The sequence below is a fragment of the Erythrolamprus reginae genome, chromosome 2 (assembly GCF_031021105.1).
Source record: "Erythrolamprus reginae isolate rEryReg1 chromosome 2, rEryReg1.hap1, whole genome shotgun sequence".
Classification (NCBI taxonomy): Eukaryota; Metazoa; Chordata; class Lepidosauria; order Squamata; family Dipsadidae; genus Erythrolamprus; species Erythrolamprus reginae.
Window position 1 is genome coordinate 9908674 of NC_091951.1, and position 11880 is coordinate 9920553.

Consider the following 11880-nt stretch of genomic DNA (forward strand, 5'->3'; position numbering starts at 1 on the left):
GAGCTTGAGTCTGTTGACACCCATCCAGGCCCCAACAGCCTCCAGGCACCGGCACATCACTTCCACCGCTTCATTGACTGGGCATGGGGTGGAGATGTAAAGCTGGGTATCATCCGCATATTGATGGTTATTGAGGTTCCTCCCAACTCTATTCTATATTCTAAATAGTTGAGTGACAGGAAGAAAGGAGGGAGAGAGGGAGGGTGGAAGAGACAGAGTGAGGAGAAGGAAAGAAGGAAAGAAGGAAGAAAAAGAAAGAGAAAGAAAGAAGGGAAGGAGGAAAGAAAGGGAGGGAAGGAAGCAAGGAAGCAAGGAGGGAAAAGGTGACGGAGAGAGGGAGAAGGAAAGAAGAATCCGTGGGGAAAACTTGTGCACGAGGCGAACCTGGGCAAACGCCCCCCTCGCCACAGCTGAAACCATGCCCTGGTTGTCCAATGTAAGCTGTGGATCGAGGAGGATGCCCAAATTGCGGACCCTCTCTGAGGAGGTCAATAATCCCCCCCCAAGGGTAATGGATGGACAGATGGATTGTCAAAACCCACAGCCACTTCGTCTTATCAGGGTTGAGTTGGACTAGAAGGTTTTATTATTTATTTATTTATTACTTAGATTTGTATGCCGCCCCTCTCCGAAGACTCGGGGCGGCTCACAACATGTAGAAACAAATCATAAGCAATCAGACAAATTTAAAATATTTAAATATTTAAAAACCCCATATGCTAACAGTCACACACACAGACATACCATGCATAAATTAAACGTGCCCAGGGGGAGATGTTTCAGTTCCCCCATGCCTGACGGCAAAGGTGGGTTTTAAGGAGTTTACGGAAGGCAGGAAGAGTAGGGGCAGTTCTAATCTCCGGGGGGAGTTGGTTCCAGAGGGCCGGTGCCGCCACAGAGAAGGCTCTTCCCCTGGGGCCCGCCAACCAACATTGTTTAGTTGACGGGACCCGGAGAAGGCCCACTCTGTGGGACCTAATCGGTCGCTGGGATTCGTGCGGCAGGAGGCGGTCTCGGAGATATTCTGGTCCGATGCCATGAAGGGCTTTAAAGGTCATAACCAACACTTTGAATTGTGACCGGAAATTGATCAGTAGCCAATGCAGACTGCGGAGTGATGGTGAAACATGGGCATACCTAGGTAGGCCCATGACTGCTCTCGCAGCTGCATTCTGCACGATCTGAAGTTTCCGAACACTTTTCAAAGGTAGCCCCATGTAGAGAGCATTACAGTAGTCGAACCTCGAGGTGATGAGGGCATGAGTGACTGTGAGCAATGAGTCCCGGTCCAAATAGGGCCGCAACTGGTGCACCAGGCGAACCTGGGCAAACGCCCCCCTCGCCACAGCTGAAAGATGTTGTTCTAATGTGAGCTGTGGATCGAGGAGGACGCCCAAGTTGCGGACCCTCTCTGAGGGGGTCAATAATTCCCCCCCCCCAGGGTGATGGACGGACAGATGGGATTGTCCTTGGGAGGCAGAACCCACAGCCACTCCGTCTTATCCGGGTTGAGCTTGAGTCTGTTGACACCCATCCAGGCCCCAACAGCCTCCAGGCACCGGCACATCACTTCCACCGCTTCATTGACTGGGCATGGGGTGGAGATGTAAAGCTGGGTATCATCCGCATATTGATGGTTATTGAGGTTCCTCCCAACTCTATTCTATATTCTAAATAGTTGAGTGACAGGAAGAAAGGAGGGAGAGAGGGAGGGTGGAAGAGACAGAGTGAGGAGAAGGAAAGAAGGAAAGAAGGAAGAAAAAGAAAGAGAAAGAAAGAAGGGAAGGAGGAAAGAAAGGGAGGGAAGGAAGCAAGGAAGCAAGGAGGGAAAAGGTGACGGAGAGAGGGAGAAGGAAAGAAGAATCCGTGGGGAAAACAAAGATCTCTCGGAGAAGAAAAGACTAGGCGGTGATTTCCTGAAGCAGTGAACAGTAAGAGTAACAGGGGAGGAGAGCGAGAGGAAGGTGGGCGGGTGAAAGTTCCCAAAGGGAGACCAATAAGCAAGCGGGAGGACGGAGCAAGAGATAAACTCAGTAGGTAGGCGGGCAGGCAGGCAGGTGGGCAAATGCTGCGTCTTGAGGGGCTGAGGAGCCGCACGGAGATCGGCGTTTGCTCTTGTTTAAGCCCGCTACCGGTGGCTCCGGTTCTTCGGGTGCACTTCAGAGCTTTGCCGGCCACGATCAGGACGGGCTGAGTTGCGGGTTTTCCCCCACGGGTGCGCACACACTCCGGTTCGTCTCGGGTGTTTCTTCTCCGGTCTCCGTTTAGGTCTCGAATAACATTGAATCTTGCATATGGTCTTTTGAAATGTTTTTTATTTATAAAACAAATAAAAAATAGACAAGACATACTGTACATATAACATAGAAACAAGTACAGGACGGATCTTCTAGTACAGTGTTTCCCAACCTTGGCATCTTGAAGATATTTGGACTTCAACTCCCAGAAGTATGGTCGGGCGGTAGGAAAAGCAAGTAGGATGCTTGGCTGCATAGCTAGAGGTATAACAAGCAGGAAGAGGGAGATTGTGATCCCGCTATATAGAGTGCTGGTGTGACCACATTTGGAATACTGTGTTCAGTTCTGGAGACCTGACCTACAAAAAGATATTGACAAAATTGATCGGGTCCAAAGACGGGCTACAAGAATGGTGGAAGGTCTTAAGCATAAAACATATCAGGAAAGACTTCATGAACTCAATCTGTATAGTCTGGAGGACAGAAGGGAAAGGTGGGATATGATTGAAACATTTAAATATGTTAAAGGGTTAAATAAGGTTCAGGAGGGAAGTGTTTTTTTAATAGGAAAGTGAACACAAGAACAAGGGGACACAATCTGAAGTTAGTTGGGGGAAAGATCAAAAGCAACATGAGAAAATATTATTTTACTGAAAGAGTAGTAGATTCTTGGAACAAACTTCCAGCAGACGCGGTTGATAAATCCACAGTAACTGAATTTAAACATGCCTGGGATAAATCTATCCTAAGATAAAATAAAGGAAATAGTACAAGGGCAGACTAGATGGACCATGAGATCTTTTTCTGCCGTCAGTCTTCTATGTTTCTATATGTACTCACTTGGTTTGATCTGGCCACTACCGGACCAAATCAAGATTTGAAGAGCCATCACCTACTGATCCTTTTGAAGGTCACTGAAAACGTGGGTCTTGACTCAGGCTTTTGACAAGTAGGATAGCAGCTGCAGCTGCTGCTTGGCTTCCCTCCCTCCTCTGGTCTGTCCCTCCTCCCCCCTCTCCTTCTCTTTCTCTTCTTCCCCCTCCTTCTCCTTGAGGATTATCTCTGTTTTTCCCTTGGTTTTTTGTTTTTTGTTTTAATATTTTTAACCATTTGTAAACCATTCAGAGTTGTTGGGAGTCAGTTGGCATAAACATTTAAAACAATGCATAATTTTAAAATTATATATTATTCTTGTTTTGCATGTCATTAAATCCTGCAACTGCAGAGTGTAAGTCCGGTTACTCTCTCAGGAAAGCCAAAATGTTTGGGGTGGGGGGCAAATCCCATGAGGGAGGGATGATAGCTCCTTTATCAACTATTGTTAGTTATGAAAGTTGAGTAGCAATCCCAAATTGACTGCCAGAACTCGGACAATACTGGTTGGGCACTTAGACTGTACTTACCTTATTTTATTTATTTATTTATTTATTTATTAGATTTGCATGCCACCCCTCTCCGAAAATTTGGAGCAGCTGACAACAACAGAACAGTACAAATCCAATGGTTAAAACAATTTAAAACCCGTAACATAAAAAACAATCATACATCTCATACAGACCATACATAAAGCAGAAATGGCCCAGGGGAATCAATTTCCCCATGCCTGATGACAGAGGTGGGTTTTGAGGAGTTTGCGAAAGGCAAGGAGGTGGGGGCAGTCCTAATCTCTGGGGGGGAGTTGATTCCAGAGGGTCAGGGCCGCCACAGAGAAGGCTCTTCCCCTGGGTCCCGCCAGATGATATTGTTTCATCGACGGGACCCAGAGAAGGCCAACTCTGTGGGACCTAACTGGTCACTGGGATTCGTGCGGCAGAAGGCGGTCCCAGAGATATTATGGTCCAATGCCATGAAGGGCTTTATAGGTCATAACCAACACTTTGAATTGTGACTGGAAACTTATCGGCAACCAATGCAGAGTGTGGAGTGTTGGTATAGCATGGGAATACCTGGGGAATACCATGATTGCTCTCGCAGCTGCATTCTGCACGATCTGAAGTTTCCGAACACTCTTCAAAGATAGCCCCATGTAGAGGGCGTTACAGCAGTCAAGCCTCGAGGTGATGAGGGCACGAGTGACTGTGAGCAGTGACACCCGGTCCAGATAGGGCCGCGACTTGTGCACGAGGCGAACCTGGGCAAACGCCCCCCTCGCCACAGCTGAAACCATGCCCTGGTTGTCCAATGTAAGCTGTGGATCGAGGAGGATGCCCAAATTGCGGACCCTCTCTGAGGAGGTCAATAATCCCCCCCAAGGGTAATGGATGGACAGATGGATTGTCCTTGGGAGGCAAAACCCACAGCCACTTCGTCTTATCAGGGTTGAGTTTGAGTTTGTTGACACCCATCCAGACCCTAACAGCCTCCAGGCACCAGCACATCACTTCCACTGCTTCCTTGACTGGACATGGGGTGGAGATGTACAGCTGGGTATCATCAGCGTACTGATGACACCTCACCCCAGGCCCCTGGATGATCTCACCCAGCAGTTTCATGTAGATATTGAATAGCAAAGGTGCTTCCAGTGCTGCTGTAATTTGCACCCCCTACTCATATATTATGGGATGGACCATAGATCATTATGTATATATCAACTTTGATCTAGTGGTGCTAGAGTTCAAATCCTGCCTTAGCCATGAAAGCAGGATGGTTGAATTTTGAACTGGTCACCCCCTCTGAGCTCAACCTACTTCACAGGGCTGATTTTTGTGGAAAATAGGAAGAGGAAGTTGTGTTGGATAGCCTTCACAAAAATGGAAAGACACCTTGATTCCTATTATGGATAAATGGTTGCAGAAGCTGATGGAGTTGGGTGAAATGGGCAAAACTGACTATTTTGATTAAAGAAAAATAGAATAGAATAGAATAGAATATAGAATAAAATAGACAGAGTTGGAAGGGACCTTGGAGATCTTCTAGTCCAGCCCCCTGCTTAGGCCTCCTACACCACAGTACTTTTGTTTCCATGTGGAAACTGCTTCTGAACTTTGATCTTGAAGCAGAAAAATAATGAAACTCTGATCGTGGGTTTTACATATTAGATCAATAAGAGGTTTATAGAAATGACTTGTTCATACTATTATGGGAAAATATAAAGTTGTTATTTGATGTGAATGCCTTCTTTTACTCTAACAGAAAAAGTCCGGAAGTCAATGCTTTTTCTCCTGCCCAATCTTTCGTCACTTCTCTTCCCCCTCCCACTGCTTTTCTATTTTGTATCTTACAATAGTTTACACATCAATCAAAATGTTAAACTGGGATATGTTCGCAGCCTTCAATTATTTGCAAACACAACAAAGGTAGAGTACAAATTAAGGTACAGGCAGTGTGTGCTGCTATCTTAGAAACATTACAAACAGCTCTGGTGTAAGCCGCCCTGAGTCTCAGGAGAAGGGCAGCATAGAAATCTAATGTATAAATAAATAAATAATAAATAATAATAATAATAATAAATAATAATAATAAATAAATAAACACCTGGATGCACGTTCTTTATTTCTGCAATAAAACAACAACAACAGTCTGCATTGGTTGCCGATCAGTTTCCGGTCACAATTCAAAGTGTTGGTTATGACCTATAAAGCCCTTCATGGCATCGGACCAGAATATCTCCGGGACCGCCTTCTGCTGCACAAATCCCAGTGACCAGTTAGGTCCCACAGAGTTGGCCTTCTCCGGGTCCCGTCAACTAAACAATGTCATTTGGCGGGACCCAGGGGAAGAGCCTTCTCTGTGGTGGCCCCGACCCTTTGGAACCAACTCCCCACAGATATCACAGTTGCCCCCACCCTCTTAAATATTAGATTTGTTTACATTGTATTATTGCTGTTGTTAGCCGCCCCGAGTCTGCGGAGAGGGGCGGAATACAAATCTGATTAATAAATAAATAAATAAATAAACATTGGATTAGAATTCTATCATCCTGCATGTTATTTAGAATCCCCCACACCAATCCCACTCTGGATCGTACTTATTCTTTACTTATTTGTTTGTTTATTTATTTATTTAATTAGACTTCTATGACACACAATCCTGAGGGACTCATGGTTGCTTACAGCAATATAAATAGGATATTTTCCTGCATGTACCTGTAATATACATATGAATAAGATTCTAACCAAGGGATTAGTGCCTCAGTAGTACTTTATCCACACTGCTAACTCCCCCAAAATTAGCGTGAATCAGGCTTGGAAAAAGACAAAGAAACACTGTGGAATAATCAGAAATGATTGCTGGGTTGAAAATGATGTCAACTGGATTCTCTGTAATAAGTGACCAAATAAGTGATAACAATTCCACAGAAAATGGCTTGTTAATTAATCCTTTGTAAACAACACTCCGAAATTTAGCTGGCAAACAAAATTACTATTTTGAGATTAACAAGTTACATTGAAAGTTAATCTCTTAAAAATATAATGGATCAGACAGCTCTTCTGAGGGTCAATTGTAAGTTAGCTTACTAGTAAAAATAACTTCTATCTCTTGCTTTCTTTTTCTTGTTCTCTTTCTCTCTTGCTTTCTTTCTCTCTCTTGTTCTCTTTCCGTCTTGCTTTCTTTCTCTCTCTCTTGCTTTCTTTCTCTCTCTTGCTCTCTCCCTTGTTTTCTTTTTCTTGTTCTCTTTCTCTCTCCTGCTTTTTTTCTCTCTCTCATGTTCTCTTTCTCTCTTGCTTTCTTTCTCTCTTTCTTTCTCTCTCTCTTGCTCTCTTTCTCTCTCTCTTGCTTTCTTTTTCTTGTTCTCTTTCTCTATCTCTTGCTTTCTTTCTTTCTCTTGTTCTCTCTCTCTCTTGCTTTCTTTCTCTCTCTTGTTCTCTCTCTTGCTTTCTTTCTCTCTTTCTTTCTCTCTCTCTCTCTTCCTCTCTTTCTCTCTCTGAGCTTCGCGGCACACCTGACCATATCTCGCGGCACACTAGTGTGCCACGGCACACTGGTTAAAAAACACTGATCTAGTCCACCACCACCACCCCGCTCAAGCAGGAGTCCCTACACCATTTCAGACAAATGGCAGTGTTGGAGCTTTCACTATCTCGGCAAGCAAGTTGTTCCATTGGTTGATTGCTCTCGCTGTCAGAAAGTTCCTTCTTATTTCTAGGTTGAATCTCTCCTTGGTCAGCTTCCATCCATTATTCCTTGTCTTCTGGTATCTTGGAAAACAGCCTGACGCCCTCCTTTCTGTAGCAGCCCGAGGCTTTATAGAGTGGTATTAGTACCTCCCTAGTCCTAGATTGCATGTGTAGAATCTTAGCTTTCCTCCAGTTGAGGACTGAATGAGTTCTCTGGGTTTTCCCCACTGGGTTTTCACTTTTTATCTTGTTCCACTGCGTTGATCTTTGTGGAGTAGCTCATTTCTAGCAAAACCTGGATTTCCCAGAAGAGGGGTGATTAATTAGAACAATTAATCAAGAGAAGGCTTGCATTTGGAAGTTGTGAATGCTCCAACAGTTATTAAGTTATTGGACAACTATTTATTTATTATTCATTTATTATTTATTATTTATTAATTAGATTTGTATGCCACCCCTCTCCGTAGACTTGGGGTGGCTAACAACAGTAAAAAGGCAATATGTACAAATCTAATATTAAAAATAATTTAAAATACCCCCATTTTAGGAAGCCAATCATATATACAGACAGACGTACCATGCATAAATTTTATACGCCTAGAGGGAAGGGAATATCTCAATTCCCCCATGCCTGACAATAGAGGTGGGTTTTAAAGAGCTTATGAAAGGCAAGGAGGGTGGGGGCAACTCTGATATCGGGAGGGGAGTTGGTTCCAGAGGGTCCGGGCCACCACAGCAAAGGCTCTTTCCCTGGGTCCCGCCAAATGACATTGTTTAGTCGATGGGACCCAGGGAAGGCCAACTCTGTGGGACCTAACTGGTCGCTGGGATTCGTGTGGCAGAAGACGGTCCCAGAGATATTCTGGTCCGATGCCATGAAGGGCTTTATAGGTCATAACCAACACTTTGAATTGTGACCGGAAAGCGACTGGCAACCAGTGCAGACTGTGGAGTTTTGGTGTGATATGGGCATATTTAGAAAGGCCCATGATAGCTCTTGCAGCTGCATTCTACATGATCTGAAGTTTCCGAACACTTTTCAAAGGTAGCCCCATGTAGAGAGCGTTACAGTAGTCGAGCCTCGGGGTGATGAGGGCCTGAGTGACTGTGAGCAGTGAGTCCCGGTCCAAATAGGGCCGCAACTGGTGCACCAGGCGGACCTGGGCAAACGCTCCCCTCGCCACAGCTGAAAGATGTTTCTCTAATGTGAGCTGTGGATCGAGGAGGACGCCCAAGTTGCGAACCCTCTCTGAGGGGGTTAATGATTTCCCCCCCCCCAGGGTAATGGACGGACAGATGGAGTTGTCCTTGGGAGGCAAAACCCACAGCCACTCCGTCTTATCAGGGTTGAGTTTGAGTCTGTTGGCACCCATACAGACCCTAACAGCCTCCAGACACCGGCACATCACTTCCACTGCTTCACTGACTGGACAAAGGATATAGGGTTTCTGGTCTGAGCAGGGGGTTGGACTAGAAAACCTCCAAGGTCCCGTCCAGTGCTGTTATTCTGTTCTATTTGTTTTGTCCGGCCGGGTCAACAATCAGAAATAAAAAAGCCACATATGTTTTCCAGATTTGATCATAGCAAAAGTCTTTTGGTAAAACAAGTTCATGCAATAAATTGGTTAATTTTAAAGAATTCCATGATAGCAGTGTTCCTGGCTAATGAGCCAAAGATAAGAGAAGTCTGGGCTGCGAGCCAGAGAGTCATTAACCTAAGTCCTTGAAGTGTTTCTGGCAGTTTGCCCAAAACTTACAATTCAGTAAAATGAAATTGGCAGGGATGACAAAGATCTGAAAGCAGAAAGTCCCCTCCGCTGCCATGATATAAATGTTGTTCACCACACCCACTTTCCCTCAGATGGTCTCTTATATACAGGTGCGGGCTACCATTCCCAGCCCTATTGGAATGTTCTGTCAGGCTCTCTGGTAGACTCCTCCCGAAAATTCACAGGTACAAATTTCAGACACACACATTTGAAAATTCAAAACAATGTTCTTTATAATGAAAATTCACTTAAACCAAGCCCTCTTTTGGTATAGCAAAGAGCACTCGTCTCCAAACAAACTGGTAATTTGTACAAGTCCCTTATCAGTTATGTGATACTTAGTTGCAGCTGTGAGGCAATTCACAGTCCTTCTCCTTTCCTTGCCCTGGTTTAGTTTCAAAGCGGGGAAAAATCAGCACACAAAAGGTCAAAGTCAGTAAAGCAGTCACGAAACACAACGATCAGATAATCCTCCACAATGGCCAAACCCACAGGCTGCTATTTATAGCAGCCCCACTAATTACCACAGCCCCACCCAACCACAGGTGGCCTCATTTTCTTTGATAATAATCTCTCAGTTGTTGCTGCCTATGCATTGCTCTCCGCATGCGTGGCTGTATCATTAACTCTTGTTCTGAATCCAAGGAGGAACTAGATCATTGATCTTCTTCTGAGCTGTCTGCCAAACTCTCCTCCTCCCTGTCACTCATGTCTTCTTGGTCAGAGGAGCCTTCATCATCAGATTCCACCGGGGGCAAAACAGGCCTGCAGCATATGGATGTCTCCCCCACATTCACAGTCCTTGGGGCAGGAGCTGGGCCAGAGCTAACCACAGCATGGAATGGGCCGGGAGCGCACGCACACACCCTGCGAGAGACTCGGCTTTTGTGCATGCGAGGGCGCATGCTATTTCTGAATTTGCATGCAAAGAAACGGAAAACCCCAGAAATAGGCCAAGATAAGTTAAGTGGCCGCTTGCAGCTGTCACCGCATTAAAATATCAGATCTCAGTAGTCACTAGACAGCACCTTGATAGAATGGAATGGAATGGAATGGAATAGAATAGAATAGAATAGAATAGACATTGGAGGTCTTCTAGTCCAACCCTCTGCTTAGACAGAATTCCTACACTACTTCAGACAAATGGTTATCCGATGTGGGGAGTCAGGGATTTTGGGAGTTGACATCCACAGATAGAAACATAGAAACATGGAAGACTGACGGCAGAAAAAGACCTCATGGTCCATCTAGTCTGCCCTTATACTATTTCCTGTATTTTATCTTAGGATGGATAGATGTTTATCCCAGGCATGTTTAAATTCAGTTACTGTGGATTTATCTACCACGTCTGCTGGAAGTTTGTTCCAAGGATCTACTACTCTTTCAGTAAAATAATATTTTCTAATGTTGCTTTTGATCTTTCCCCCAACTAACTTCAGATTGTGTCCCCTTGTTCCTGTGTTCACTTTCCTATTAAAAACACTTCCCTCCTGGACCTTATTTAACCCTTTAACATATTTAAATGTTTCGATCATGTCCCCCCTTTTCCTTCTGTCCTCCAGACTATACAGATTGAGTTCATTAAGTCTTTCTTGATACGTTTTATGCTTAAGACCTTCCACCATTCTTGTAGCCCGTCTTTGGACCCGTTCAATTTTGTCAATATCTTTTTGTAGATGAGGTCTCCACCTACAAAAAGATCTTAAAGTTGCTAAGGCTGCCCTAGACCAGGGATCTTCGAACTTGGCACTTGCAGACTTCAACTCCCAGAATTCTTCAGCCGGTCAAGTCCTCAAGTCACCAAGTTTGGAGACTCCTGCCCTAGGAGGGCAGCCCTGGATTTTCCTAATCCCAGTGTCGAGAGTTGCTGTCCAGGTGCTGAAATTCTGGAAAAGAGATGGGAAGCAAGAGAAGAATGGTTTACCTTACCGAGAAGCAAGGTGAATTTTCGGCGCGGATTCAATGGCTCACTTCCTTTTCTCCGGTGGTTTTAATGCGGTTAATGTATTTTTGTTTGCGTGTTCTTATTGTTTTCTGTGCCAGAAGGGACAAGCATGAGGTCAGTAAATGGGGAATGCAGGAAAAGAACAAACGCAGTGGTGTCATGGTGAGTCGCTAAAAATTAGAATATTAGAACTGTTGCAGATCTTTCTGGAAAATCCGGAAATGGAAACAGAGCAACCTTCCAATTTAAGACATTCGTCTGAGGAGGTGGAGGAGAAGCAAAGCCAAGGGACGATTTTAGGTCCTCCGATCTTCATTCTTTTCTCGTTTTCCGTTGTCATTAGAGGGTTTTGTTTTTTGTTTTTGCTAGCAGAGAAACAGCTGCAGGAGAGCTCCAAGAAAAATCAAGCAGGAGGGAGTTTTTAAGAGAAACCTTACAGAATAAAGGAATCCTGCCCAATTTTTCCTCGGCTATTTAAAATTGCCCTTAAGAATCTAAGCTAAGTGACAGGACCGGCTTGGAGAAACAGCTCAAATGGAGCGCCTTCCCTTCCGACCGACCCCGGATTTGCCCCGGGAAGAGGGTGACTGAGGCTCCTTTGATGGCAAGGCCGAAAGAAAATGGCAGGAAAGCGTGAGAGAACCCATAGAACAATGGCGAAAATTCCTGATGGTGAGAGCAACCGGCCAAATAGAATAGGTTGCCTTCAGAAATAGAAACGGGATACCTGTTTGTCCGAAATTGGTCACATAGGATTTTCTGCTTGAGTAAGGAGTTGGACTAGAAGGTTTTATTATTTATTTATTTATTACTTAGATTTGTATGCCGCCCCTCTCCGAAGACTCGGGGCGGCTCACAACATGTAGAAACAA